Genomic DNA, 27,990 nt, shown 5'->3' with positions numbered 1-27,990 from the left:
GTGGTCCTTGGTGTTAGCTCCCAGGGCTCACAAAGCTACAGACTAGTAAAGGCCATTAGAAAAAGAATCTGTGTTTTTCTCTTTAAGCCTCACTGTGTCACTTTGACTCTTAGTCACATCTAACCATTGGTATAAAAAAATCTCCCTCAGGCTCTGTCCACAGTGTCTCTCCGTGGGGCTTAGGCCAAGTCCATGTCACTGGCCTGGGGAACAGACACCATCTGCTAGGCTGAGACCTTGGCTGAACAAGTGTGGGGATTGCCAAAGGCTGCCCCAAACCAGTGAATCTCAACTAGGATTACCGGATGACCCCACTTGCCTGGGTTTGATCGTCCCACTGTCCTCTCCTAGGACAGTTGGTCACCCTCGTTTAAAAACTTCCAAAACATTTTGGGCAGCATCGCTGAAATGGTCCACCAGCATGGGGGATGTGTGAGGGGAGAGCATCCGGCGTGCTGAATGCAAGATCACAGACAACATGAACACCGCTTCCTGGGACATGTGCCCTGGTTTATTCCCTACCAAAATGTTTGTTGTGGTGCAGACATGTGCTTTGTCTCAAGTTGCTGTGTTAGAGAATTAAGACTATTCCATCTGGTTCAGACGAGTTAAGATTATTTGAAAGGTCCTTTCTCAAATCGCACCCTCCTCCCCACCCCCCCACCCCCCGCCCTTCATTCCTGTTTCTATCTATTTTCTGAGAATTTCCAATTCTCAACTTCCTTGAACATTGCCTGGAGAGTCCGCCTTGTGTGTGTGTGTGGCCCGACAGTGTCCCACACTGCTGTTAATTGGGGGCCTGTGGTTTATTCGCCCTGTATCATTTCAACAGTGTTTCTTTTTTGGCAAGGAAGTCTTTTTACATCCCACACTTCCGATTACATGAGCCTCAGACTGGATACATATAGTCTTCCTGCTCTCTGTTTTCTTTTTCCTTCTTTTATTTTCAGTAAATTTCATGAGAAATCACAATGGCTATGGAAAGACATAAAAATATGCCTTGGTTCGCCCCGAAAGGAACTGTTAAAAAAAAACCAACCAAACAAAAAAACCCGAATCCTAATAAGTTTGAGACAGACGTAACGGGCCTGATACTTTTCTCTGGGTTATCTGCTTATCCCACTGGGTATCCTTCAAGCAGCTGGAGATTCACCCATCTAACTGTCCCATCACTCCCAGTCTGCCAACCCCCGAACCCCTCCACCTCTGCCTGCTGCCAGAGTGAGGATAGGAGGGCTTCCTCCCACTGTTGTGCTCAGGGGTCAGCCCACTGAGCCAGACCCTGCTCCGTGGAAACTCTCCCCATCCTCGGCTCAGGCGGGGCCAGAGGCCAGGGTCCGGCCCTTTGGGCACAAGGTGGTTCGGGGACACTGGCAAGGGGCACCTCGTGACCTGCAGACTCAAGACACTCTGCCAGGAGGCGCAGAGTCTGGCCTGGGCCACAGGAAAGACAAGTACCTGACAGTCAGAAGGTCTTGTAATTTAGGACTTGACACTGATGGGAGAGCTGAATTCTTTCTCAGTGGTTTTTTTGATGGGGGAAAAAGAAATTCAAGCTTTAGAAATAGGCCAAACACATAACCTCCACACCCTCCTAGGCCTGAGCCCCAAAGCATAACAGAGCTTTTAATTTCTCATCCACAATCCTTTCCGAGACACAGATCCTTCAGGAGGGCCCAGGAGGGCAGGTCTGGTCTAATTTAGGAGGCTTACCCCAACAGGTGCCCTCCGGGAAGGGGTTTCTCATTCATCTCAAGAAATCTGGTGCCCTTGGGAGGCCGCCACTGGGGATATCACAGTGGGTCTACCCGCTATCCTCCCCTAGAAGGTAAGCTCTCTTCAGCCTGAGGTGGGGGGTGAGGGCTTATGTCCCAGGAGCCCAGCATCTCGATCTGAGCACATCACACCTTCTTCATCTCATTCCAGGTGCTCTGTGAATACAGTTTCTAGCCACCCCCTCTTCTAACCAGATTGCAGCCCTCAATCCCCTTTGTATTCAAATTCTGAGGTTGTCACTCTCCCCAACTGAATTCCTGTCTCCACCTTCCCTGTGACATTCCTAACAACTCTTCTGGCTACAGAAGCACAGAACACTCTTTCCACTCCAGCCTGAGCAGACTACCCCCGGGTTCTAACTCAGTTCATTCTATTTTGTTTCCCAAGGTGTTCTCTCAATTTAAAATCATCTTTTGGCTGATATTTCTTGCATATTAGTAACATTTCTGTTCTAATGTCAATCACTGCTTATCACAAGATTTCTAGACTTCATAATGTAAATATCGGTTGAACGTTTGCTTGTTCCAGTAAACTTCAGTCATCTTTGGGGTGGGAAGAAAAATGTGGTCTCTCTTTCATTGCTGTATCTTTAGTTCCTTGCACATTTTGTAGAGCATAGTTTTTGTCCAATAGATATTTGTTGGCTGAATTGAAAAAATAAACAAATGATATTATAATTTCACTACAGAAAAAATGACTTTTTAATGGAAACCACATCACACAATTTAAAGACAGTCTACTGATGGATGTACAAGAGCGTTTTCTTTTCTGGAGAGCTGCAGATGTTGAAGGAAATAAGTGAGGCAGCCAACATATGGTTATTGGACCCAAGGAGAGGTCAGGCAGGAACTTGCCTGGCACAGGTTTTGTTACAGTGTATATAAAACAGAGACCAATCATAATTTTGGATCTGTAATTAGGCCTTTGATTTAATCTCTATATACTTCATTTCCTTGCTAAGGAAAATGAAAAGTAATAACCTCAACTGTTCTTTTAAATAGAAACATTTTTTATACCCTTGGAAAGGCAAAGGGGAAACGAAGAACAAATTTGTAGAGGAAGTGCCAATGAATTTCTAAATTGGGAGCTTTGGAGACCACTTTGCTTGAGTTCCACTGGTTTCTTTTTGTTCCTCCAACATAACGAAAGGCACTGTTGCCTCAGGACCTTTGCACATGCTATTTCTATGGCCTGGAAATCTCTTGCCCAGAATTTCTGTATGACTTGTTTATTTTTCTCAGTCTTTTATTTATGAGGACCTTACCTAACTCTCCTGTGTAAAATAAAGCCTACCCCCCTGCCTCACTCCTATCAGAAACTTTATCCCTCTTACTATTCTTTATATTGTTCCGTGGCATTTATTATCAAATGACATACAAGCTATTTTTTTTTCAATTGTCTGTCTTCCCCCACTAGAATATAAGTTCTATGAAGGCAAGAACTTTGCATATTTTACCACTAAGTTCTTCCCTCCTAGAACATTGTTTGGTGCACACAAGTGCTTGGAACAACACATGCATCACTAAATAAATACCCCAGGAGTTAATATTTAAATGAACTTGAGGTGATTGCAGTTTTCTTGCATAAACTATTAGTTTAGTCCAAATGCTGTTGAAGGTCTTCCAGTAGTGCTCAGAATTGGCTCATGGCAGCTTAGGAGAGCTGACTATGTGCATTTCTGTCCAAATCTACATTCACCGACCTCAGACTGGTAACTTAAAACTGGCCATTGTGGGAGCATTTACACCACAGAAATAGGCAAATGCTACACATTAAACCATTAAACCTTTTTTCTTTCTTTTTTTTTCTTTTTTCCTGGAGAATCAACTGTTAAACGTGTTCTGGCATGCCATTGGTCTTACCTAGATATTTGCCCAGAAGATGATTATTTACTTAGATAAAAACAGCATTTATAAAAAAATATAGGCACACCTCAGAGCTAAAATGGATTCAGTTCCAGACCACAGCAATAAAGTGAATATCACAATAAAGCAAGCCAAATGATTTTTTTTGGTTTCCCAGTGCATATGAAAGATGTTTACACTATAATGTAATGTATTAAGGGTGCAATAATAGCATTAAATTTAAAAACACAGTGCACATACCTTAATTTATTATACTTTTTTGCTAAAAGATGCTACCCATTGTCTGAGTTTTCAGTGAGTCTGAATCTCTGATCACAGATCACTATAACAAACATAATAATAGTGGAAAAGTTGGAAATATTGCCAAAATTACCTAATGTGATACCAAGACACAAAGTGAGCAAACACTGTTGGAAAACGGCACAGAGAAACCTGCTGGATGAAGCTTGGCACACAGCTTCGATTTGGAAAAAACACAGTGTCTGCAAAGCACAAGAAAACAAGGTTTGCCTGTATCCTGAAGTTTTGTGCTAAAATGAGTGTGCTCATTAGACACATTAGCGACTCAATCCCCCTAAGGAGGAAAGGAGTTTCTTAGAGGACTCAGGGATGAAAGAAAAGCTTGATAAAATCAGCAACACACAGAAAATTGGGATCTAAGGAAAACTGAATCTAAATAACTTTGGGGGCACCTGGGTGGCTCAGTCAGTTGAGTGACTGACTCTTGATTTCAGCTCAGGTCATGATCCCAGGATCCTGGGATTGAGCCCCGCATTGGGCTCCATGCTGGGCATTGAGCCTGCTTGGGATTCTCGATCTCTCTCTCTCTCTCTCTCTCTCTGTCCCTGTCCCACTTGCTTGCTCTCTTTCTCTAAAATAAAAAATAAGTCCATAAATAAGTAACTTTGAAAAATAGTAACATGGATTCAAATTATAGAAAATCATTGAATGCAAATTATGAAAAACTGTGTATTGTGCAAGAATATTCTATGTAAAGGATTTAAAATGACATCTAAGAACACAAGAAGGCAGGGGTGTATCAGGGGCTGAGTCAGTTGGGTGTCCGAGTTCTGCTCAGGTCATGATATCACAGCTCATGAGTTTGAGCCCCACATCGGGCTCTGTGCTGATGGCTCAGAGCCTGGAGCCTGCTTCTGCTTCCGTGTCTCCCTCTCTCTCTTCCCCTAACCCACTTGCATTCTGTCTCTGTCTCTCTCAAAAATAAATCAACATTAAAAAAAATTAAAAAACAAACACAAGAAGGCACTGAAAGTATCTGAGGCTCAGAAGCTCAGCTTATCCCTACAGCCTCTTCCCAGGGCCACATACAGGGTTTTCTATGAATAATGAAACAAATTGGAAGTCTTAGATACAAATCAGACTTGCTCTTTTCACTTGCAAGCCAAATCTGTCCATGCTCCTCCCTATTTGACAGAAAATTATCCCCTCCTTAGAGATGGAATCACGGGAAGGCCTCTCACGTTCTCTCCCTCGCCAAATTTTCACCTCTCTTTCTGCACTGACCTCATACACCTTTATATCCCAACCATTCAAGATGCTCCTGCTGTCTCAGTAAGCCCCATGGTAAAGAGCCCCAGCTCAGAGCTGGACTCCCCGACAGATTCCAGCCTGTCCTTCGGAGCTGCGAGTCTGCTCCATATGTTGCCTTCTTGCCAAACCCCAGAGGGGCATCTTGTGACTCTGTTAATATGACACTTGTTGTACTTCCCAGTTCTGCCTGAGTGTACATCTCTTCAACTGGCACACTCCTCATTCTCCAAGACCCATATCAACAGATGGGGTGCCTGGATGGCTCAGTTGGTTGAGTGTCCAACTCTTGATTTTGGCTCAGGTCATGATCCCAGGGTCGTGGGATTGAGCTCTGCATTAGGCTCCATGCTGAGCATGAAGCTTGCTTAAGATTCTCTCTGTCCCTCTCCCCAGCCCTCTCTCTCTCTCTATATGTGTGTGTGTGTGTGTGTGTGTGTGTGTGTATATGTGTATATGTGTGTGTGTGTGTGTGTGTGTGCGTGTGTGTGTGTATATATATATATATATATATATATATATATATATATATAAAGACCCATCTCAATGGAATTATTGCCTGACTTTCAGTACTTTGGGGATCAAAGAGGAGTAGGTTTCCCAGTCTCAAAATATTTATGAAGCACATCAGATTACAGCCTTTCTATGGAGGTGTGGATGTTAGCGGTGTCATAATCTCTGCTTTGTGCCTATTTCTTTGCATTGTCTCGCTGATCTTAAAATACGTGTGATGGCAGGGTACTTGGGTGGCTCAGTTGGTTAGGTATCCACTTCAGCTTAGGTCATGATCTCATGGTTCGTGGGTTCGAGCCCCTCATAGGGCTGGCTGCTGTCAGCGCAGGCCCTGCTTTGGATCCTCTGTCTCCCTCTCTCTCTGCCACTCCCCTGTTCACTCTCTCAGCTTCAAAAATAAATAAGCATAAAAATTTTTTTAAATACATGTGATGGGGCAGGTATTTCTATTTTTGTAAGTGAAATCAGTCCCCGATCATAGCTAATTATAAAAATTCAAACAATACACAAATATACTGAATTCAAGTTGAGAGTTTTCTTTCTCATCTCCTAATTCCACTCCACTTACCACAGGTAATCGCGCTCTCTCTCTCTCTCTCTCTCTCTCTCTCTTTATTTTTTATTTTTTTATTTTATTTTTTAATTTTTTTTAACGTTTATTTATTTTTGAGACAGAGAAAGACAGAGCATGAACAGGGGAGGAGCAGAGAGAGAGGGAGACACAGAATCCGAAACAGGCTCCAGGCTCTGAGCTGTCAGCACAGAGCCAGACGCGGGGCTCGAACCCATGGACCGTGAGATCATGACCTGAGCCGAAGTCGGACGCTCAACCGACCAAGCCACCCAGGCGCCCCTCTCTCTCTCTTTTTAAATTGAAGTAGAGTGGACACATGATGTTACCTTCGTTTCAGGTATATAGCATGATAAGCCTGTATGCTATGTTGTGCTCCCCACAAGTATAGCGACCATCTGGCACCATGCAGTGCTGTTACAGTACCGTTGACTGCATTCCCTATGCCGTGCCTTTCATCCCTGTGGTTTATTCATTCCCTAACTGGAAGCCCGTACCCCTGCCCCAGCCCCTTCACCCATTTCCCCATCCCTCCGCCACCTTTCCCTCTAGCAACCATCAGTTTGTTCTCTGCACTTATGGGTCTGTTTCACAGGTAATCTCTTAAGAACCAGTTTGGTTCCATTCTGCTAGTTAGTGGGCCTGTGTGTAATTTCATAAACACATTGTTGTCTGTTAATTTGTTGCTTGTTATATAATAGAATCATGTTATATAAACGTATTGTTCTGTGACTTTGGGGTTTGTTTTTACATCATAACGTACCTTGCCAAAGTTTTGTCAGCACATAGCACAAAGTGTTAAATAATATGTTTACATGGTTTTAGAAAGCCCCTTGTTTTTTTTTAAGTTTATTTATTTTTTAGAGACACAGAGATGCGAGTGGGGGAGGAGCAGGGAGAGAGAGAGAGAGAGAGAGAGGGAATCCCAAGCAGGCTCTGTGCTGCAGGGCTTGAACCCACGAAACCGAGAGATCATGACCTGAGCTGAAGCCAAAAGTTGGACGCTTAACCGACCGAGGCACCCAGCTGCCCCTAGAAAGCTCCTTGTTAATGGATATCGTAGCACATGACTTGGGGAACATGTACATGGAGTCTCCAGGGTACGTTTCTGAAAGTGGACTACGTTCCCACAATCAGTGTGCAAGAAAGAGAACACAAGTCCACTCACCCCTGCTCATAAACCATGGATGTTACCAGCTTTTCAAAACAATAGAGTGGGTTTGAGACGAGGCAGTTCAGTCGCTCTGTGTTTGAGGCTAAAAGTCAAATCCCTTAGTTTCAGGGTTGGGGTGTGTGTGTGTGTGTGTGTGTGTGTGTGTGTGTGTGTGTTTGTAAAAACTTATGATCCATAATTTCTGTGCAACTATAGTTGTTTTTTCTTTTTGGCATCTGGTAGTATCTCCTGCTCTTTAGATAGAGAGCGGCTCTTGGAATTCAGCAGGCCAAGGTTATCACGGAGGCTCTGTTGAGTCTGTACCCCGGTGACACAAGCCATGACTGCGGGACCTTCCCTCAGAAGGAGTAGGTGTCCAGGGTGCAGAGGTCATTGCAGAGAGCAGTGCCTCTGAGCTGGCCAAAACAGTCGTGATGGCGGCAGCCAGCTCTCCCCACTAGCCTGGCTATTTAGTCTGGGAGGACGTGAAGGGCAGGCGCAGACACAGAGGCGGCCCTCCGCATTCTTCCAGGCCAACTCATTTATCAGGACTGGGGCTGATTAAGTGTAAAGGGAAGGGTGTCAGGGGCCAGGTGACACGGTGCGTGCCGCCTTTCACCTCCGAGGAGTGAGGGTCAAGTGTCAGCCCTGGACACTCTCCAAGTGCCTTCTCGGGAGGACTCAGGGGCCTTCTTGTTTGGGAACAGAGATCTTTTGTTAACACACACGCACACACACACGCACACACACATACACCGTGAGCCGGGCATACAAATGCTTAGGTGGTTTATGAAAGGAGATACAGATGGAGGTGATGTGTAACACGCCTACGGACAGGCAGTAGTGCACACAAGCTGTGTCCCATTCATGCTGTCAGGGGCATGGATTCCCGTGGAGTCCGTGGACTGAGGGAGGCCACAGACGCTCCAATCAGAGAACAACAGGACGGAGGATTCAGCCCACAGATGCAGTTGCAAGTCTGGTTTTTAAAATTTTCCAAAGGTTCATTTGCTCATATAATAGAAAGGGCAGTCTTAGAGTGTCTTGCTTCATTTCGTTTCCCTCTATGAACAGAGTGTGAGAAATGTACATGCAAGAGACGTGATAGTAAAGAGACTTTCTTTTTATTCTTTTTTTTCAAAAATGGTTTGTAAATTCCAAATGTATCATTTTTCTGAGGAAAAAAAGATTATGTGTGTTAGTACATGGGTTCTGCCCTGGATTAAGGAAGGCAGGGCATCATTAAGAAGGTGTTTGTTTAAGAACCCAATATCCCTTTATATCTACACTGGTTGTTTAAACTAAACCCATTATCACTTTTTATAAAAGTAGATTGAGTTTCACGACTGTAGGAAAGGGGGACCCCTGCTCTCAACAACTGTCCTGTTACTGACTCGAGGGTGTTTCTATTTCCATTGCAGACTTCTACAACGCTAATAAAGGAACTAAAAATTGGCAAGCATCTCCTAAAAAATAACATATATTATACTTAAAAATTTTTTTTTTAATGTTTACTTATTCTTGAGAAAGAGAGACAGAGTGTGAGAAGGGGAGGGGCAGAGAGAGAGGGAGACACAGAATCCAAAGCAGGCTCCAGGCTCCAAGCTGTCAGCACAGAGCCCCATACGGGGCTTGAACTCATGAACTGTGAGATCACAACCTAAGCCAAAGTCAGATGCTCAATCGACTGAGCCACCTATACTATGCTCTATATTATGCATTTTAATGTACATTTTATGCATTTAATATACATTTTAACATACACGTGTTGTTTTTCCTTTATTGAGTAGTCATTTACTACGTATAGTCAATGCACAGATCCTAAAAAGTCCAGTTAGATGAATATATATGTGTGTGTGTGTGTGTGTGTGTATGTTGTTTTTATTTATTTTTTTTATTATTTATTTTTTTATATGTTGTTTTTAAACATAGGACCATACTTTATAAACTTTCCTGCAACTTTTTTTTTTTCTCTTTATAGACTTTATTTTTTTGGAACAGTTTTAGGTTCCCTACAGAGTGAGGAGGAATGGACAGAGATTTCTCAAAGACCCACGCTCCCACACATGCACAACCCCCCCCCCCACCATTATCAACATCACTCCCAGCGTGGTACATTTGTTACAAATGACGAATCTGCACTGACACATCATTATCACCCAAAATCAATCCATAGCAAATTTTTTCAGAGTGTCCACAGATTGCATGTCATTTATTTAGGCTGCATTGCCACGTCACACATCAGTGGCAGAGGGGTGAGCTTCTGGGATTTTTTCCCCCAGAGATTAAGTAGAAGCTAGAAACAGAGATGTGGAATTGACAGCCCAAAGGAGCGGGCCATTGAAAGTATTGCTTACTGTCTCAGATGGTAATGCCTTTGTTTGTTTCGTTTTGTTTTATTTTTCCCTAAGCCAAATGTACCAAGTACTTTGCTCTGGATTTCTAGAAAGGCCCATTTGTGTGTGTGTGTGTGTGTGTGTGTGTGTGTGTGTGTGTGTGTTTTCACTAAAAACTTAAGTAAGGAAATGTTTCTAAACACTCTGCTAACGGGAGCTTCTCACTGTTCAAGTTGGTTCTGATGTGCCAGGTAGGAGAAACAATCATCTAGAAGCAAAGAAGTAGACAGGGTCCAGATCTCACAAGGTCCCCTGCAGCTACCACCCCCCCACCGTGTTCTGCTCAGCCCCCATCACATTGTCTTCACTGCTCTCCTTGGCCCACTATTGCCTGTATGTTCTCTGCCCTGTTGCTAGTGTAATCTTTTCAAAACACAAATCCATCAAGTAATTCCTCTGCTTGCTAATAGGATGAAATCCAATTGTTCCGTTGCTTATGAGTTACAAATTTCCTGATGAACAGGCTCTTCATGTTGGTAGACCTCTGAACGTCCCTTAGGCTGCTGCCTTTGAATCACACCATTGCTGAGCGACCCCAGGCCAGCCTCCTTCTCCGTCCATTTCCATCTCCTCTGGAGAGCTAACTCCTCTTCTTCCTCCTCACTAAAGCCTCCCTTAGCCACTTGGGCAAGGCTAGTTGGCTGCCCTCCGTCCAACCTGGGCATCACTGTATTCTTCCCTCTGACCAGAACAGACTACATATTGTGTGCATGTGTGTGCATATCCTGTCTCTTCACTAGAGTGCAAGTTTCCAATGGTAGGCAGTACTCTTTTCTTGTTTTATAACCCCACTATCTAGCTATCTGCACATGCAGGAGTTCAACAAACGTGTTAGATGAAAGAATAAATAGTAGTATTGCAGAAGTAAGGAAACAGGAAACTGTAGATTAAGTTTTGTTTGTTTGTTTGTTTGTTTGTTTGTTTGTTTGTTTGTTTTAAGCCAGCTGTAGGGGCATCTGGGTGGCTCAGTCAGTTAAACATCCAACTCTTGATTTCAGCACGGGTCATGATCTCGAGGTTCATGAATGAGTTAGAGCCCCACTTCGGGTTCTGTGCTGACAGTGTGGAGCCTACTTGGAATTCTCTCTCTCCCTCTCTCTCTTCCCCTCCACTGCTCACATTCTCTCTCTCTCTCTCTCTCTCTCTCTCTCTCTCTCTCAAAATAAATAAATAAACTTAAAAAATAAATAAACAAACAAATAAATACATACATCCAAAAAGCCCAGCTGTAGGTTTGGTGATTGTGTCAACAACTGTACATTAAATTCTTCTTACGTGAGATATACCTGGGGCATTAGTTTAACATATGTGTTCCCAGAGCCATTCCTGGAGATGGTGATTCAGGATGTCGGTAGGAGGACTCTGGCTCATGGACGTTTATCACCTATCCAAGGCGGTTCCCATGACTGTGATTCACACACGGGAAGCTCAGAGTGAGAACACCAGGCTGCACCATTAGTGCGGGTGCTGTTTCTCATTCTCCCAAGGAATCTATCACAAACACATGAAGCATATACCTATTAAGTCCTGACCCATCCTGGTGCTCAAAATGGCCTAATCCTTTTGAACAGCTAAGTCCACCAAAGGTCAGTTCTTTCACAGAGATGCTTCCCGTGTGGGTGAATTGAGAACAGAGTTTGTTTAATCAAATCACATTCTCTTTTCATATCATGAATAGCTCATGTTCTCCTCTCATGTTGTATAAAGTCGCTGCATAAATTAAATTCCATGGTTGGCAATATCGTTTCTGTTGAATATCCTTTCTGGAACTCCCCATTCCCAGCACAGCCTCAAAAGAACAGCCCCAAACTAGAATGCAGTGCTCGCTCTTCCTTCTTTCCTTCCTTCCTTCCTTCCTTCCTTCCTTCCTTCCTTCCTTCCTTCCTTCCTTCCCTCTTTCCTTCACAGAGAGAGAAAGAGAGCAGCATGTGAGAGCATGAGGGGGCGGAGGTAGGGGCAAAGGGAGAGAGAATCTTAAGCAAGCTCCACACGCAGAGCTGAGCCCAACACGGGGCTCAATCTCACAATCATGAGATCATGACCTGATGAGACACTCAGGCATCCCTTAACAGCTACTTTTGAGCAGCAAAAGAAATCACTCTTAAACTCCACATCTACCTTCCACCATAGTGAAGTTGACTCCTTCATCCTAGCGAGGCTATAGACATTGCTCTGGAGGGCGAACTACAATGTTTGGTCAGATCGGGGCTGCAGCACCAAGAACAGCCCTGAGACAGTGGAGTCCTGTCCCTGGGAGCCTGATGGGTGGGCCTGTAGTCACCTGTCCCCCATACGTATCTATTAAAATAGCCACCCTGTGTGTAGACTTCCAGTTGAATGATTTCCTCTTAATTATTGCTCAACGACATTTAGTCCCTTGCGTCATAGAGGCTTTATCCTTATGGGACTATTAGGGGTCATAGCTCCAGTCCCACCTCTTGTTCATTCATCTATTTAGTTTAATGTATTTAAATGGAATTGTTTCAGGAATTAAAAAAATTAAAAGCAGCTGATCATTTTGCAGAGGAAAAGAAAAGAGTCTTTACTGAACCTACACATAGAAGCCAGTTCTTACAGGAGCCATGAGTGCTGTTCAGACATGATCAGACTGCCCTGGGCTCGCAGAAGTCATGCTGACCAAATGCAAATGCATAACAGACCAGAATAGAGGGACAGCTGCATCAAAGAGTTTGAAGTGAGGCTGATGGCTTGGCTCTTGCATGAAGTGGGCATTTAGTGTGATTTGAGGGCCAAGGAGGAATTTGAATATTCCATTATTACATGAGCATTACAGTATCATGTAAAGACTGTTGGAAGAGGTAGCCCACTCACATACTTGGTTATATTAGTGTATTAGCTTTGTGAGCTGTCATTTAATCAATAAAGAAAATTCCAAAGAAAGCAGGGATGGCCGTAACATAGATGAATTCTATTAGAGGATTAGATGGGGAACCTCAGGATCTCGGATTATGGTTTGGGTGGAGAGGTGAAGGATAAGGTTGTTCTGGGTAGCCAGAATACAGCCCTCACGCTTTGGGTGTCAGACAGAGGTCACGAAAATTGTGGAGGAAGTCTCAACGGCAAAAACCAGGATGGCTTGGTCCACTCAAAACTTATAGCTTTAGTATGATCTGGTTGTTCCATACCTTTAGGAAGAGGTAGTGAAAAGTTCTGAGCAATTAGTATTTCAAAACCTTAGCTGCTCTATGAAATAAACCTTTCACAATAGGAAGTGTTTAAACGGGGAGTAGACAACCCAGTTGGAAATGTTTAAGGAGACTGGTAATGAACAAAATGGCTTCCCAAGATTTTCCACAACTTCTTTTTCCTGAAACCTCAAGGTGTTCATTTTTTGGTGCAAGCGAAGACATTATATTTACTCCCTAAAATTTCACATTATTCAATTTTGTCACTCTCTGTAATTTATTCAGATGACTCTTAAAAATCTAATTTTGTCGTTGGTTCTATTTTCTGACCCCCCCCATTTGATTTCTTCTGAAAATTCTGTAAGCCTGTTTCCTTTAACCAAGTAGTTGATAACATTGTTGACTAAACAGATATATTATATATAACCAAGAAACTTATACAAATGTGTAATATACAACTGAGAAATTGATAGTATAGTCACTAAGCAGATAATGTTGAATACAGAGCTATTGGTCACTCCAGGAGATACTTCCCTTAAAGTTGCTTCCATTCACCCCTCTATTTACTGTGTCACTTCACAGAACTGGTACACCTTTCCTATGTATAAAATTGAAGACACCTTGCTCCTCTTCTTCTCATACTTTTCCCATTGCAATTATGCGTCAAGCCAACCATCTATTCTTCAAGTTTTCTTCTTGCCCTACCCATCTATGTCCTCATATGGATGATAACCCATTATTTGAGCTTCATCTTAATAAAAATCTCAGAATTGCCCATGTTGTTTCAATGATTTTTGGAAGCCTAAATTTATTTTCTATGTGGGTCTTCCTAACATAACTATCAGGAATTACATAAAACTCTATTTTTTATCCTGAGCCCAACTGAGAACAAAATTTCCTAATATCTGCATCCACAGAACTGCTAATTCACAGTCAACACCATTGGTTTCTTGGGGTAGTAAGAGCAACAATCATGTGCAAAAAATTGTATTAGTTACACAGGTCTACTATATATCAATTGTTTTCTACATATTTAGGGAGCAGACAATCAGAAGAGTTATGTTGTTCTTTACAGGGCACCGTGAGATATTTAATTCCATAATACAAAGCAAAATTATTTGTCAATAAAACACATAAGATATTATGCATATGAAATATCAGGTCATGTACACAAGTACTCACAGAAAAAGGTATTTTATTAAGTGTGACCCACTATCTACAAACGTTTCTGTGAAAATTCATTTGCTACTGATTTCATGGAGCTAGCACTAATTTGTAGGAAAATTGGAGTATATATGTTATACATTTTTCTGTAAAAATATTTAAAGGAATTCCCTGGAAAGAAAACTAAATTGTTTTTACATAACCTCCCTATTTTATGTTTGGGTCATTCTGAACAACATTATTGAATTTAGATATTATAACCTATTAGAAAATCAATATCTTTCCCAGTATCCGAATCAGAAAATCAGTGAACCAAGTTGTTAAATAATTTGTTCCAATCTGATACCGGAGCTGAGATTCTCACTGCCCTGTGGCACGCCTCACGTTTCTTCTTCACTGGGATCATTTGTAATCAGATAGTCGGAATTATGCTTCCAAGAGCTCCTAACCAGGATGGACAGCAACCTGCTGAAGTGGTTAGGAAGCACAGACCCTCAGTCGGACTGCTTGCGTTTAAATTCCAATCCTGCCGCTTAGCACCTGGATGATCTTGTGCAAGTTGCTTAATCTGAGTCTCCGCATGAGAACAGAATCATAAAACAGTAGCAACTACAGTACAGGGTTGTTGTAACTACTAAGTGGCGTAATCTTGGTAAAGGCTATAGAAAAATGCCTGGCAGAAAATACGCCTCTGATGCCAGCTCTGACAATTGAGTCACCGCTACTTTCTACCACATACTATGGAACCCTTATTTCTCTCTTTTACTTTTTAATCTTCTTTATAACTTAAAATACATGTCTCAGTATAGCCAATCTCATCCTCACTTGTAGTCAAAATTTGCAAGATACATGGATGCCCTTTCTCACTTCTGATCCCCTCCTCTGTAGCATCATCTCTGAGTTCCAGGGAGCAATTAGCAGGTGCAAACAAAAGCTCAGAAACCAAAGCCATGCCAGATGCTGGGTTTTTGCAAGACCAATGTGTCCAGGTGTCCTGAGGGAGAGATTCTACATCCCTACTCAGTCCTTCCTCTATGCCAATTCTTTGTCTCCATATAAAAACTACACCTTCCACTGCCTTCTTCTGTGGGTGTTGCCTATTAGCCTCTCCCTGATACATACTTGTCTTTATTTGAATCTGGTAAACATTTCCAACATGGAATTGTAATATGGACTTTCATCCACCCTGCTCCAGACCTATAAGCAATGCTGCAAACAAATTTCAAAGTGAGTTCACACCAACCCAGACTTTTTAAAATCTTAATTCTTGATCTCTTATTTCTAATTCTGCCTACTGTCAAGGCATCCTTTAAGATAAGACATTTTCTTCCTTACCTGCATAAATATTTCCTATTAGGCAGGACCACCTTCAGCCCCCTTTTGAAATTAGTGTGAAACATTTCTCTACCCTAAATGAAACCAGTAACCCCAGGGAAGAACGAACTCTCATCCTTACAAGTATGTGATCTTGGGGCACCTGGGTGGCTCAGTGGGTTAAGCACCAGACTTCAGCTCAAGTCGTCATCTCACTGTTTGTGGGTTCAAGCCCTATATCTGGCTCTGTGCTGACAGCTCAGAGCCTGGAGTCTGTTCAAATTCTGTCTCCTTTTCTCTCTGCCCATCCCCCGCTCATGCTCTGTCACTCTCGGAAATAAATAAAACATTAAAAACATTTAAAAATATATGACCTTTAGATATGTAAGATGGAACAAATTTATAAGTGCATTCTATGTATTTCCGAAAAGATAAATTAATTTTCTCATTCATTCATTCATTCATTCATTCATCAATCAATACTACTCTGCCACAAGTAAGCAAGGACATTGTTTTGGGGAAAATTAACAGGCAGGAATATGGAGTTCAAAAGCAGTTCCTGGTAAAATATGCTGTTTGAGGGCATGAATAGAAGCCATGGGTTGAAGAGAAGACATCACATCTTCAGATTCCTGCTGTGCTTCCCATTTCTCTTGCACTTTGGATGGGGTTCAGTTGCCCATAAAACAGAAAAGCTAAAAACATAAATCACATTTTTTCTGTCTTATCTTTTAAAAAGCACAGGTATCATGAAAATTATAGAATATAAATTTTAGAATATAAAATATATATAATATATTTATATATTTTATATTTTATATATTTTATATATAATATATAAAATATAAAATCATAGATTCTAAAAATTGGAAAGATCTTTCTCAACGTTTTTATTTATTTATTTATTTATTTATTTTTTGGGGGGGAAAGAGAGAGACAGAGCATGAACGGGGGAGGGGCAGAGAGAGAGGGAGACACAGAATCGGAAACAGGCTCCAGGCTCTGAGCCATCAGCCCAGAGCCCGACGCGGGGCTCGAACTCACGGACCGCGAGATCGTGACCTGGCTGAAGTCGGACGCCCAACCGACTGCGCCAACCAGGCACCCCTAAAAATTGGAAAGATCTTGAAGGTGATGTAGTTAATGCACAGAAATGGAATGTTCTTCAGCATCATGCAAATTTGTCTTTTCTTTTTTGGGGATTATTTGTAATGGGAGATTGAAGTTTTGTGTACATCTGTCTGTTTATCTCATCTTTAAAACCTACTTTATCCTGTTAAGTCTAGTTTCTTTTTTTTTTTTTCTTTTCCCATGTAAAGATAGTTCAAGGAGAGGAGGGTCACTGCAGCTGGGGACAGTGCTTACTGTTGAACCATATCAACCTTCCTCTTTTTTAAAAAAAAATTTAGAGTTTATTTATTTTGAGAGTGAGAGTGTGAACAGGGGAGGGACAGAAAGAACAAGAGAGAAAATTCGAAGCAGGCTCTGCACTGTCAGTGTGGAGCCCGATGCAGGGCTTGATTCCACAAACCATGAGATCATGACCTGAGCTGAAACCAAGAGTCTGATGCTTAACCAACTGAGCCACCCAGGAGCCCCTCAATTTTCCTCTTCTTTCTTTTTTTTAAAAATTTTTTGAATGTTTATTTTTGAGAGACACAGAGACAGAGCATGAGCAGCGGAAGGTCAGAGAGAGAGGCAGACACAGAATCGGAAGCACGCTCCAGGGTCTGAGCTGCCAGCACAGAGCCGGATGCAGGGCTCTACCTCACGAACCACAAGATCTTGACCTGAGCCGAAGTCGTACGCTTCACGGACTGAGCCACCCAAGAGCCTCTCAACCTTTCCCTTTTAAGAGCATCAAGGGAGGCCTTTCCTCTTCAAACACACGGTGGTTTTTGATAATTGGTCAGATGCAGTGGCAGCTATACTTGGGGAGTTCCGTGGTATGCCGGAAGCCACCAAACACCATGCCTGAAGGTTTGCAGATGAAATGGCAACCAAGACACGGGTGCCCATTGGTGGAGGACAGAAATGCCAAAGAAGAGCCAGTCATCAGCCAACGGACAAAACGCATTCTCAGTCTTCAGTGAAATCAAAACCAGTCGTGCCTCGCTGAGAAAAATAGCAATTATTTGGTTCCTTACAAGAGCAGGCAGAAGAGCCTTCGGGCCACGTTCTGATGTTCTTGTCTGAAGGGGGTGCCCTGTGGAAATTATAAATCAACAAATTTCATGGTTAAAAATATCTGATTTCACGCCTACTTACATTTATACAAATGTCATATTGAAGCTATGAGGTGTGTGCTGGGGCTGGGACACCGAGAGGCTCCCCTTACCATTCTCCTGTGAGTGTTGGTTTCCATGTGATCTCTCAAGTGGCTTGAATCACAGCTATGGAAAAATGCTGTTTCAAAATTTTCTAGCTGTTTCCAACTTTATGTGAAAAAACAGATTTGAGTATTTTAAAACCGATTCCTAAACTATTCACTTTGTGACACTGACATGGGACCAGAAGGGCTGCTCCTTAGTCTCCACCTAAGAAGACATTCTGTATACAGCCTGAGCTTTCCCAGAACTGAAGGTACACTGGAAATGATCTGGTTAAAGTGGTTTAATCTCCTTCAGCAACATTTCTTTAGCCTGAGAACTCTTGAGATCCTTCCCTTGTGAATCAAAAGGCTCTGTGAGAGAGGTGCCTGGGTGGCTTAATCAATTGAGCATCTGACTCTTAATTTTGACTCAGGTAATGATCTCATGGTTTGTAGGCTAGAGCCCTGCATTAGGCTCTGCACTGACAGTGCAGAGCCTGCTTAGTATTCTCTTTCCCTCTCTCTCTGCCCCTCCAGTGACTGCTCTCTCTCTGTCTCTGTCTCTGTGACTGCTCTCTCTCTTTCAAAATTAAGTAAACTTTTTTTTTTTAAAGGCTCCATGAGATTTCTTACACACTGTGATGAATGTCTACAATATCCTGGTCTATTTCTTCTACCCCTTGGTATCCACTATTTTCTTCATGAACCTCCAGACAAATTGTCTCCTAGTGAAACACACTGCCCCTTTCCCTCTGAATTTTGAGGTCACGGGGCACTCTGGTGATGATATAATTCCATTTCTCCTGCATTATTGTTAGGCACTATTTTGTTTTGCTACAAATATCACAGCTATGAATAGGGGACTAACCTTACCTACTATCACATATTCTAGTACCAACACAACAACGGAGAATGTTTCACCCCCATCCCATCTCTGTCTCTGATGGAGACTTGCTCTTTTCACAGGGCAGGACTGTAAGTCAATCAAACATCTGATTGTCCCTCCTCTCCAGTGGTCAGTCAGTCAGTCATCAGAACCTCCCCTGAATCCCTTTTAGGAATTCTGCTGAAGTGATCCAGAGATGGCTGTGAACCTGTGACCTCTTAGAATAGTTTTCTTAGAAAAGTTCTTAGAATAGTACCTTCCCTGCAAGGCAAGATTGTGGGTCAAGACAGCAGAGTAGTTCCAGGAATGGCCAAGTACACCTGAATAGACTTAAATACAGACGGTCACAGCTGAGAGAACTCTGTCTTCTTAGGCATGGATGATGACTTCTGAATTAAAAAAAAATATATATATATATATATATATATATATATATATATATGTATATATTTGAATGTCTTTCCATTACATCTTAATTAGCTAGGGTATGTCTTACCAATGTGCCACAGGTCTTGCTATTCCCCATTGTTTATACCTTTTCTTTACCTGGCATGGCTCACTCATTGGCATTCCTCTGGTCCTTGAAGCCATTCCATTTCCTGCTCTGAGACCCTGTGAGTTAGCGCCTTAGCAAATGCCAGCTAAGGAAAGAGCACAGTGTTTGGCACACATACAGTATGTAATGTATGTTAATGGATTGAATTCACCAAGGAATATTCTTGTAGGATACACACACACACACACACACACACACACATAATTAGAAAATAAAATGTCTTCATGTTCTATGATTAGTGAGAGCCAGAAGAAAAATGTAATCAAATTCTCATGTTATTTCTGATGCTACCTAGAGATCCAGCAGGAAAAAAAAAAAGCCAAACAACTCTAGTGTGGAAAGGATTCAGAGTTAAAAAACAAAAACAGATTTTCTAATAGCACAGAGCCAAGAACCTCTTCATAGATCACGCACACAAGAGCGGTACATGGGGATGAGGTCCTGGGCAAACTGTGCTAATGGGTCCAGCTGGAAACCCCCCAGACTGGTGGGGCACGGGTGCTGGCTGAATGGTAGCACCATCAGACCTGGGAGCCGTAGGGTTCTACGCAGTGTGAGAAGCCCCTCCACTGGGTTGAATGACCCTTCCCTGAACCTAGCCCTTCAGTGGTTGTGATAGCAGTGACAGCCCCAGCCAGGATTGCGGTCCACAATTCTGAGGGTTTTACCTGTTTGTTGTGACCTTCCAATTTAGCACATGGTGCTGGGAGGGTGGTGCTACCCAAGAAAAAGAAGATCACGGGACCAGAAGTGTCTTTGAAGAGCCCTAAAATGATAGGAACAGTTTCCAGAAGAGGAATGTGGTACTGTAAGTTTAATCCTTTGGTGAACTTATTGATCAGATACTTTGATAGTACTTAACGTGTCAGGTGCTGTTCTAAGCTCTTAAAAATATTAACCTTAATCATTACAACAAACCTGTGAGGTAGGTGTTATTATTATTCCCATTTTCCAGCTGAGGAAATTGAAGAACAGAGAGGTAAGGTAACTTGCCCAAGGTCACACAGCTCTAACTGATGGATCCAGGAAAGGAATCAATGCCATCTGGGTGCTTACCCAACGCCTGTGGCTTTTTCCCAGTGAAGTGCCAGGTCTGGTGGACAGGAGGCGGGGTTGGTTATAATCGGGAGGGGCAGTCCTTTTAGAATGGGACTTGATGATCTTTCCCCCTGATGCTCCATTGTTTGGAGAAGGAGAGAAGAAAGTGAGAGAATGTCTTCTCCCCACCCTCCTCTGACTGACTCTACCCCGCCTCCTCCTCCTCCCTCCTTGGCTGGGGGTTCAGCTATTTGATGCCAAGGTGTAAATACTTACATCAGAAATATTTCAGGAGTTCTCTAGGACGAAAACTGGAGCAAGAATTCTGACAATTGGATGCTAGCATTTCCTCTGCCTCTAACCAGCTGTGTGACCTTTGGAAAATCAGAACCTCTCTGGACTCGTGACTGCTCATCTGTAAAGAGAAGAGAATAATGCTAAACTTCCAGAGTTCAGATACTCCATGATTCTATGGTATAAACAAACCAAATATTTTAGCAAATGTTCCTAAAATGTTGATAAAACAACTTAAATTGACTGTGTTAATTTCAATTCCATGCATTTCAAAAACAAGATCTTCCCTCGTTTTTGTTTTCACTCTTGTTTTTTTGTTTATATAAATGTTCTTACTTGTTATCACAGGAGGTAAGGAAAGCTTCCTACTGCCTGACCAGGTTTCACTCTATTTTATTATTTTATATTATGTTATATTATTTTATTGCAGTCTGAATGTCATAATACAAATCAGAATAGTCCAAAATAGTGCAGAGCCTGTCAAGATTTTCTTGAGGAAATTCACAGGAACTTCCTGTATTTTCACAACCACTTAGCATACGCCAGATGGAGAAAATAATACATTGCTTCCCAAGGAAGTGGGGCATTTAGTAAAGCGGGTTTTCACACATAAAAATACTATCTTTTATCTCTGAGCAACCCGTGGATCTATGAAGGGGAAAATGGCCCGGCATCTGCACTGCTTTTGTGGTGGGAGGAAGTGGCTTTATAAATGGGAGAAGGACTTATTCCAGTTCTGTTACGTGTCAGTGCGTTTGTAGGTGTGGTGGGGACTTGGAGAAGAGACAAATTAGGTTTCTAGGAAAGGCAGAGTGAGCACTGCGGGGTAAGCTGTGTGCTGATGGCGAATTGAGCGTGGCCAGGCCAGATGAGTAGCTTGGAGGCCACCTTCAAGGCCTGTGTCTGAAGCCATTGGCACCTTATAAAACCCGGGAACCAGACTGCTTGGCTCAGAGAATCCCTGTGGGGTCTGGCCACCACCTTCTGCTCTGGTTTCTGATCTTCTAGATAGAGAGTGAGCACCTATCTCGCTGCCTGGGGCCGGGATTCCGCCTCCCTGCCCAGCGCTCTGCACAAGGACCTCCTGAAGGCTGTCAGGCCTTCACACGGGACCCGGACCCTGCCCCTGCCCTACCCAGAGATTCTCTCCTGGGCTCAACACCCGGGGGCTTCCAGTCATCTCTGACTCCCTCTCACACCTCATATCCAAGCCTCAGAACATCCTCCACCTGAAGACACGTGAGGAGTCTGACGCTTCTCCCCATCTCTGTGCTCGCTGCCTATTCCAGGGATCGGCTTTTAGGTAACCAGCCTCCCCCCAGACGCTCTGATTATTACTGCTCGTGGTTCAGTGGGGTGGCCTGGAACTCAGCTAGATGGTTTTCCTCCGGGTCTGTCATGTGGCTGCAGCAGGTGGCGGGCACTGGGACCATCCCCTATGGCTTCCAGCACAGGCTGAGTGGGCTCCTTAGCAGGCTCAGCCTCTCGGGGGTCCCTGTGCTCAGCCGGGTCTGTCGCATAATCTTAGGGCCTCCCCCTCTTCATATGGTCTTTCACGTGGGGTTTCTAACCTGGTAGTCTACTCCTAACATGAACTCTCAGGGCTCCTGCAGCGGCCAACGCCAGAGCTGCAGGGCCTTGGTGAGCTCCAAAGCAGGACTTCAGTTCTAGAAAGCTGGCTTCTGCAGAAAGCCAATCAGGCGACCACGGTTGGGAGGGCTGTGAGGGCGGGGGGGGGGCCCCGCTGAGCCCCGCCAGCTCTGCAATTTGCCAGGCTCCGCCTCTGGGAGTGCTCCCTCAGACACCTCCAACCTCTTCCCTCTCCTCCCCCACGTCTTCCGACTGACCTTGCCTTCTCAGTGCCTGCCTGGCTCCTGTCCAGAACTGTAACGCCACCCTCCCTAATCCCTGTACCTTCTCCTAGCTTTATTTTCCTCCTGTGGACCATAGCCATTAAACAAAGCATATATTTTACTTTTTTTTCCTATTATTTGTATTGTTTTTTTTATTTGTTTTTGAGAGAGAGAGAGAGAGTGTGTGTGAGTGGGGGAGGGGCAGAGAGAGAGGGAGACACAGAATCCGAAGCAGGCTCCAGGCCCTGAGCTGTCAGCACAGAGTCTGATGTGGGGCTCCAACCCACGAGCTGTGAGATCATGACCTGAGCGGAAATCGGAAGCTTAACTGACTGAGCCACCCAGGCGCCCCTGTATTTGACTTTTCAATCTCATTCTTTTCTTGTTCTGGCCACCTTAGAAGAGTAGGGAAAGAAAGTAACACCACAGCAGCAGGGTTTTGCTGGTTTAATTCACTGCCATCTCCCCGGTCCCCAGAACAGTGCATGGCAAAGAGCAAGATTCCACAAATATGTATTGAATGAGTGAATGCTGGCTCCCACCTCCCCTTTTATGACTCCTGCTGGGTGCCCCTCTGAATGCCTGGGCCCTATTTTTTTAGGGCCTGTTTGTGAGGATGACTGCCCAGGGCAACTTCCTGAAGCAGCCTTGGAAGACAGGGAGGGTAGGAGAGCATCCTGGGTGTTCTTGGTGCTGTGCTGGGTTGTGCATGAATGGAGGGCAGAGAACAACCTTGCAATGGTGAGCCTTAGGTGACAGGAGCCCAGGATTCAGTGGGAAAGTTGTAGAAAATCACACTGCCTAGGTCCTGGATTTCCGGACTGCAGAAGGCTATGAAAACTAGCATCTCTCCCAATAGGACATCGGTACTCTGAAACTGTAAGGTTAGGGGATGGATTATTTCAGGTAATGGGGTCAGTTATTGGATGCCTATGAACTGGGCAGTATGGTACCTGCTTTCTGTGCATCACTAATCCTTATGGCAGTGCTCCAGGAAGGAATTACTACGCCTGCTTTCCAGATGGGAAAACGTAAGTCACATAGCCAGATCTAAGGTAAAATAAAACTGAATTCACATCTCCCCGTGTTCCTTATTTTACATAATCTTACTGTCTAACTGCTTTCTTACACTCTTCACAACAGAGATACTTGAGACTGAGGAGAGACCATGCAAATGGTTTTCAGATGGAATAATGAAAGAATCTATTATCTCCTAATTCATCTGTGTGCCGAGCTTCACAAAGTTATTATTTAAAGGTATTAATAGCCTCAAGTTATCAAGAAAGCAGAAATTACTATTTATATAACATGTCACCGCACACGGCTTCATGGACTACTAAATTTTTTAAGGCTTTTAAATCTCGACTTCCAGTCTCTACATGTTGCATTTGGCAAGTAGGGAAATGAGCTCTTTCATACAATGGTGAGACACTAGTATTTTATTTCCTTTGGTCTGCCCGCATTCTTGATCTTTACAAGGGTAGGCCCGTGGATTCTCTGAGAAGCGGTGGGCTCCACATGACCAAAAGTATTCACCAGAGAGCTGGGGATGTTCAGGGGGCCTGCATCCCATGGAGGTGAGGTGAATTGACCTCCACTGTCACTTCCAGCTTGACGATTCCTCATCGTTCTAAGATCTCTCTTTTGAGTGCAGGGTTTCCAAAGGAAACTGTAAATAATTTGGTTTATTTACAGCACAAAATATACAGGGTGGAGTAGTTAAAAAAAAAAGACTACATGGGGTGCCTGTGTGGCTCAGTCAGTTGAGTGACCCACTTCTGCTCAGGTCATGATCTCACTGCTGGTGGGTTCGAGCCCTCCGCTGGGCTGTGTGCAGACAGCTCAGAACCTGGAGCCTGCTCCGGACTCTGTGTCTGCCTCTCTCTCTGTCCCTCCCTTGCTCACACTCTGTGTCTTTCTCTCAAAAATGAATAACATTAAAAAAAATTTTTTAAGAAGGCTACAAAGTGATAGAAGGCAGAGTAAAATGGTCTATATTATATATTTAAGCAAGTAAAGGCTGTTGAAGGCTTCCAACAGAAAGCAATTTTAAGCAATATAGAGCTCGGAGATATATAAGATAAAATATATCATATAAAACACATCGTTTGGGTTTGATTTTATCAGATTTGTGAGTCTTTGTCAGTCCCCTATGGCATTTCTTTTTTTTTTTTTTAATTTTTTTTTCAACGTTTATTTATTTTTGGGACAGAGAGAGACAGAGCCTGAACGGGGGAGGGGCAGAGAGAGAGGGAGACACAGAATCGGAAACAGGCTCCAGGCTCTGAGCCATCAGCCCAGAGCCTGACGCGGGGCTCGAACTCCCGGACCGCGAGATCGTGACCTGGCTGAAGTCGGACGCTTAACCGACTGCGCCACCAGGCGCCCCCCCATGGCATTTCTTAAGAAGACTTTTAACGCTTTGTGATCACATGTTAATGTGAAAAGATACAGTATCTTAGTGAAACTTTTAAAATATCCGTTGAGATGTTGTAAGTTAAGGTGTCATATGACCTGAAGAGAAAGAGATGAGGATTTTGACTAATTTTCTGTCCTCTCTTAGAGAGTGTGAAGGGTTCACAGAAATGCCCTGTTGGAAGATTGGATAGTCACATGCTAAATAATGGAATTGAACCTTTATCTCACGTATACCATTTTCAAAAATTAACTGGTAAGACCAGAAACCATAAAACTACTACAAGAAGACCAAGGGGGAAAGCTTTTTGATGTTAATCTTGGCAATGATTTTTTGGATATGACACTAAAAGCACAAGCAAACAAAAGCAAAAATCAGTAGGGGGATCACAAACCTGAAAAGCTTCTGCACAGCAAAAGAAGCAATCAACAGAACAAAGAGACAAGCTGCAGAATAAGAAAAAATATTTGCAAACCATTACATCTGATAAGGGTTTAGTATTCAAAAAATATAAAAAACTCTTACAATCCAAAGAAAGAAAAACCAAATAATCTGTTAAAAAATGGACAGAGGACCTAAATAAACATTTTTCCCAAGAAGACATACAAGTGACCAACAGGTATATGGAAAGGTGTCCCACATTAGACAACACCAGGGAAATGCAAATCAGGATCACAGTGAGCTATCACCTCACCCTGTTAGAATGGCTGTTATCAAAAAGACATGAGATGGTAACCACTGGTGAGGATGTGTAGAGGTCAATTAACCTGTGCACTGTTGGTGGGAATGTAAATTGGTGCAGCCATGATGGAAAACAGTACAGAAGTTCCTCAGAAAAACTGAAAATAGAATTGCCAAAGTTTCCAGCAATCCCACTTCTGGATATGTATCCAAAGGAAACAGAATCACTATCTTGAGAAGATATCTCCACCTCCATGTCACTGAAGCATTATTCACAATCGGTACACATATGCACAATGGGACATTAATTGGCCCTAAAAAATAAGGAAATATCATGCTAAGTGAAATAAGTCAGAGAAAGACAAACACTGTATGATCTCATTTATATGTGTAAACTAAAAACATAAAAACAAATGAACAAGACAAACAAAAACTTTATCTCATGGAAACTAAAAGTAGAATGGTGGTTGCCGGGGGCTGGGAGATGGGAAAAATGGGGAGATATTTATCAAATCGTACACGCTTCCATTTTTTTCTTTTGAGAGAGAGAGAGAGATTGCACTTGCATGTGTGTGCAGGAATGGTACAGAGAGATAGGGAGAGAGAGAGAGAATCCTAAGCAGGCTCCATACTGTCAGGGCAGAGCCCAAGTGGGGCTTAAACCCAATAATTGTGAGATCATGACCTGAGCCAAAGTGTAACTATACTTCAGATCTATACTATCGATCTGAACTATACTTTGAATATATACAGTTCAGTGAGTTTTAATAAGTTTACACATAGGTGCAACTATTTCCACAATCCAGTTTTAGAATATTTCCATCACCCTCCCAAGTTCTCCCAATCCATCTCAGCAACCACCTTTGGCCCATGGCAAACACTCATCAATTTTTATCATTTAAAAAAAAATTTTTTTTAACGTTTATTTATTTTGGGGACAGAGAGAGACAGAGCATGAATGGGGGAGGGGCAGAGAGAGAGGGAGACACAGAATCAGAAGCAGGCTCCAGGCTCTGAGCCATCAGTCCAGAGCCTGACACGGGGCTCGAACTCACAGACCGCGAGATCGTGACCTGAGCTGAAGTTGGACGCCCAACCGACTGAGCCACCCAGGCGCCCCAATTTTTATCATTTAAAAAAAAGTTTATTTATTTATTTTGAGAGAGAATGCATGCACAAGCAGGGGAGGGGCGTAAAGAGAGGGAGAGAGAGAATCCCAAGCAGATTCCATACTCTCAGTGAAGAGCCCAGTGCGGGGCTCAAACCCATGAACTGTGAGATCATGACCTGAGCCAAAACCAAGAGTCAGACACTTAACCAACTGAGCCACCCATGTACCCCTTATCATTACTGCAAATGGTCTGATAGAGAGCATGGTGTTTCATAAGCCATGTAACATTTTGTGTGTCTGAGCATGTATAAGAGAATAAGGCTAAGAGTTACACACACACACACACACACACACACACACACACACAGAAATAGAAATTACAGACAGCTAAAATATAAGACAATGAAATAATTCTGTATACGTAACTTTTTTCAGGATGTGTGCCTGCTAATTCTCTCTTTTAAAAAACTACTTTTTCAAATGTTGTAAAGAAGGGTTTTTTTTCCTTCATTAAAAAATTTTTTTTTTTAATTTGTGTACCTACACTTAGTTGTTTTAAGGAGTGGGTTTCAAAGTTATTTGTTTGCAATTAGCATTGGGACCTCATTTTTCAAACAAAGTCTTAAACTGAGCCCCAACATATAAAAGAGAAGAAATCCAGGCAGCCATTGTGAAGGGGAGAAGGAGAGCCAGAACACCAGTCTGTTGGACTCCTCCCCTCACCCCTGTCTTCTGTCCTTCCCTTTCAGCGCTGCTCCTCCTTGCCAGGTAGAACCTCTAGGAATATCATTTAAGAGGGCCTTCTAAAAGGTCCACACTCCTAGAGGCGTCTTCTTCCTGGCTGGGCCACATGCCCAGATGGTTCAAAAGGTAGAGTGGGAGAGGTATCCCAGGCATACCTATACCCTCTAGAAACCACAAAACCCTTCACTTTGTTGACTGTGGGTGAGGGCTGTGCTCGCAACCTTTATTCACCTATTTGCAGCTAACGCCTTGCTTTACTTCCTTAAAAGGCAAACCATATCTAGTGGTTTCAATGTATGCTTATTTCCCCAATACACAAATTCTTCATGAGCACCTCTTTGTGACTTGCAATTACTACTAACATGACATTTCATATTGCAGATATGATTTTGATGAACTTTTTAACGTCATGTTAGGAGATTTTTCTACTTTGGCCTATTGATGTGATATATTTTATTAACTTATTAAACAATTAAACACATTCTGGTTTTCTGACATAATATTCATTTAGTACATTGTTAAATTTTATTCCTGATCATTTCTTAACTACTATGCTTCTATATCTGTGTTGATATTGTTCCGTTATTTTTTTCCTTTTTTTTTTTTTTTTTTTTTGCAAGTGTGCAGCATCAGCTTTTAGTGTTATGTTCACCA

Source organism: Prionailurus bengalensis, chromosome A2 (assembly GCF_016509475.1).
Source record: "Prionailurus bengalensis isolate Pbe53 chromosome A2, Fcat_Pben_1.1_paternal_pri, whole genome shotgun sequence".
Lineage (NCBI taxonomy): Eukaryota > Metazoa > Chordata > Mammalia > Carnivora > Felidae > Prionailurus > Prionailurus bengalensis.
This window is presented reverse-complemented; position numbering follows the sequence as displayed.